Source organism: Ceratina calcarata, unplaced genomic scaffold, assembly GCF_001652005.2.
Source record: "Ceratina calcarata isolate Rehan_Ccalc_2016 unplaced genomic scaffold, ASM165200v1 scaffold586.2, whole genome shotgun sequence".
Classification (NCBI taxonomy): Eukaryota; Metazoa; Arthropoda; class Insecta; order Hymenoptera; family Apidae; genus Ceratina; species Ceratina calcarata.
In genome coordinates this window covers 557,713-561,904 of record NW_017177087.1, presented here as the reverse complement: position 1 = coordinate 561,904, position 4,192 = coordinate 557,713, and the positions used below count along the sequence as shown (strand labels likewise).

The 4,192-nt window shown below is 38.3% G+C and overlaps 1 protein-coding gene across 3 annotated transcripts in view; it reads right to left on the bottom strand.

Annotated features, from left to right (window-relative positions):
• Positions 1–4,192, bottom strand: part of LOC108629774 (coiled-coil domain-containing protein 137) — a 58,342-nt gene that overhangs the window by 26,133 nt on the left and 28,017 nt on the right. For 2 of the 3 annotated variants that reach the window (XR_001916860.2, XR_001916863.2), the window contains one exon: positions 494–680. The exons of the other annotated variant lie outside the window; for it this stretch is intronic. The gene's annotated coding sequence lies outside the window, so the exon portion shown is untranslated. Of the gene's footprint in view, positions 1–493; positions 681–4,192 lie in introns of those variants that run through there. 3 annotated transcript variants of the gene reach the window in all.

The following is a 4,192-nucleotide window of genomic DNA, read 5'->3' as shown; positions in this document are numbered from 1 at the left end:
ATTGTTTAAATTGAATGAAAATCGATGCTCGATGTAAATCAAAGAGGAAACGTATTCAGTCATTATTTGACTGATTGAGAATTCGAATTAACTCTGACGCGTTCGAATCGATGGTTCATTTTCAATTACAATCTAAATTCCCGGGTCCGGCACGTAGATACACGCACGAGCCACGATTCGATTTTCATTTTCCGATCCACTCTGATTCCAAACTAGATCCAATTTCGACCTAATTTCATAGTTAATCGAGACCACGCTCTGTAATTAACCTAATCTTAATTATGCTCGTCCGACAAATAGAATATCGAGTCGAGCTGAGTTTCGAACCCACGCCACGTCGCGTACCAAACTGGTCCGACCGCATACTCCGCGGCAAGAAAATTCGTTCTTCTGTTCGCGTTTCACCGTTTGACGAGCTCCCTCGTTTTTTCCGTTTTGTAGGAGACATGCACGATCGACTAAGGAATAGCTTGTAGAACTCGACTTACCCCCGGCGGCGCTCGGATTACTCCAATAATCCGATCGGCAGCGCTCCTCCTCCATGATTAATTGCCTTCGCGACGATCGGTTACATGACGTTAATCACACGTTAATGCGGCTCGCGCTACTTCAACACTCGGTTAATTTCCACACTCTGTTAGTTAGAGATCATCCTCGTCATTCCCCTACACTTCTCTGATCTGAAAAATACGTGAAACATACCCGGTTGAAGATCTGACCATGCGAAACGATTATTGCATATATTTATTATTTTATTATGAATAAAAAGATTTAGTAGAGTGGAACCTCGTCTATCAGGACAGCAGCTGGGTAAATACGGGTTATGTATGACAGACATATTGTAGATTTAATATAAAATAATATAAAGTTGAATTATGTATAACTGATTTGAATGTATAAACTAATTTGAATGAATTACTAATTTGAATAATGTATTTAACGCGTTAAATATCGTCAATCGGCGTTTTATTAATGCAAATTCGGTCGTTCGTTCCATCATCGAAACAGCACACTTTTGGCAAAAAATTTCGTTTTCCCTCAAATAGTTTTAAATCGTTGGACATACGGGAAAATTGCATACAACCTTATTTGTAGCTAACAAAAAGAACTACAAGTTTTATGTAGAACATTTTTCGCTAAGGTCAACAATTTACGTGCGTTAACTATTGACGGTAAAAATAAATGTTTCATACAAAACTTGTAGCTTTTCACAGTACCTCCAATTTTCGCTTCAAACATTTTTCGCTAGCGGCAACAGGTAAGCAGTTTGTCGCAATAAACGAACATTTCGCAAAATCTGAAAGGGTACCCCTTGACAAAATCTGAAAAAAATTTTTCTCAAAATTTTTTGAATAGAACTACTACTGCTGTCGTATACATATAGATTAAGTTATAAGTAGACTGAATATTTACACGAAATATTAATTTCCAAACGTGATTATGTAATCAAATTTAAATAAAGATTTGCATTATCTGTCAGATATGATAATACAAATTCAAGCTTTAAAGAATTTAGACAATTTCATCAATTTTCATTCTCTGTTACATTTCCTTGAAACTTTATGCCAATTACGTCAATTTGCCATCTGATTTAATAAAATTTTCACGACTTATATTAAAATCTATGGGAGGTGAGCAATCGTAGGAAATAAAAGAATTTTAATTCCTTTAATTTCGTACGGCACTTTTAATCAAGCTAATAGTATTTCGTTCTATCAAAAAATGTTTGCCAGCACAATTTAGACGATAACGGTTTTTAGTAGCGAGTAGGAAAAATGAAACGTAGGTGATAAATCGGCTCGCTTTTCACGGATACAAAGCGATTACCATCGATCATAACTAACCAGCGCAGTAAGGTAAATTCGAATGGGTACGATGCGACTATAAAAGCCGAACTAGAAGCCATCCTTTGCTTTTACGATTTGAAAAAATTACGTGCACAACGTAACTCGCAAAAAAATGTGTTGACAAAATCTATGCTACGACTGAATGAAAGTAAAATAGGAGATATTCAAAAATCCAATTCTCTATTAGTTTTAGCAATTTAAATAGGATGTCATGGAAGAGAAAGATGAATGATTTAAACCAAGTCCACATTTCCTTGCAATACTGATTATGGAACAAACGATTATTCTTATTATAACACTTTGTGAACTGCGAATCAATCAAAATCCAATTGAAAACGCAATAGACGACTGGTTCCAATTAGAATCAAGTGGACCGGTGGTCAACTAGTTGGCGAGGTAAAAACGAAAAAACGTGGATTCCCATAAAGCGTTGAAATACGGTACCAGATAAACAGGTGTAAGAGATAAGTGGGCAACGAGCTGCGCGTTTATTGCCGGTCGTACAAGCGCAGCGGGCAGGGATAGGATATGCGTTCCTCGGTACGACGTGTTTTTTCGCTGGAATATTGCATAAAAAGGAAGATTACCCGGGCAGTCCCTTTGTCGTTAACCAGCAAGAAATACGGCGGGACACAAACGAATCGGGGCACGGTGATAAGCCGCGCGATTACGGCCGCCTCCATAAATATTCCTCTGTTACCGTTCGACCGTTTCATATTCAATTATAAATCAACTACCACGTTCGCCGCGTATAAAAGCCACGAAAACGCATGACTTTCGATCGTAAAACTGAGGAAATTTTAATATAGAGAAAATACGAATTCTGCATAAAAATATATGAATTATCGGTGGTCGACTGTCTGTCGCAATGTATACATTATAAAAAAGATAAATCTAATCTAAAACTCATACCATAAATGTTTCACTTCTAATCTAATAAATTATATAATTCTGATCAAGAATGAATTGACGTAGTAACTCAATTTAGGAGGATTCGAGTTAGTTGAAATCTCATGGCACGAATGGTCACATGGATCGTCAATAGAACGTTTTATCGGCGAATCGTCGCTTTTCACCGTAGGCGTAACAATTCGAGCGAACGCGTAAAGCGAATGTATGGCATGAGGGGGGAAAAAAAGCATAAAATCGCAGGCTTATCCCGGAAACATAAAATTCAGTTGCTGTAAAAGAATGGACGAACGACGACGGTTTAATCGATGGCGCGTGATGGGGAAGGTACCGGGAATAATTTAACATTGGCGCAGCGTGCTGTAGCCAAATTATGACCCGACCCGATCCCGATCTCCCGTTTCAGCCCGGCGATATTAATCACCGGCGAAAATATTTGCCTGTAAATTTGCCGCGTTACTCGTGCCCTATTAATTTCTGATTAATCGGACACGCGACGCTCCCGTTACGCTTTTTCGCCTCTCCCCGCCGTCTACCTTATTGTCATCAGTTATCCCACTTTATAGCCAGCGTGCCAGCTGCGAAAAACGCTAACCCATATACAACACTTAACGTTTACAAGTTGCTAGATTAAAAATGTAAAATGAAAAAAAATGTAAATGCCAATAGCGTGTAATAATTATTTAGACAAAAATGAATACTTGATTGATTCTATAAAAAATCACGAAATTTTTGATGAATTACTTTACTTCAACCTGACACATATCTAATAAATATCAATTAGGAAAATTATGTTACACATGTGATTGTTTTTTATTGTACTTGAAATAATTCTTGATAATAATCATTAAACTGACTCAATTAATGCAACTTCACATTGCGGATGCAAACGAACGTTCGCGTAACGTTGCATAAATCTGTGAACTATTTCATACTTTCTTCATCGAAACTTTCCAGCGATCCGGGCAGCATCCAAGCAAAACGCGCCGGGATGCAAGTGAAAGAAAAATCCCCGAGGCGTTGCGTCCGGGGATTCGCCTTTTGCTGAACGCGCGACTAGGAATAAAGAAAGCATAACGAACAGGCGAGATCGAAGAGTAAACGCAACGAGAGGAAAGTCGCCGCTGCTGCGGACGACTGGAGCTGCGATTCGTAAAATCGCGGAAACATTTATGGGAGTACAGCGAGGAGTGAAGAGTAAAAACTGAGCGAGCGTCCGATCGAGTGGAACTGATTACCGGCGACGGATTAATGACTCGGTGAAGACTTTCTTCGGGAGTGTGGATTTATAGTCTTTCTGTGATTATTACGTTAACTATTCCAGGAAGATTTCTTTAACGCTAATTTAAGGCAACAGAGTATAAAGAGTGATAAATGATTCCAAGTAGAAAATTAAGTCAATTGTAGAAATCATATTCCTCGATGCTGTGTTATAT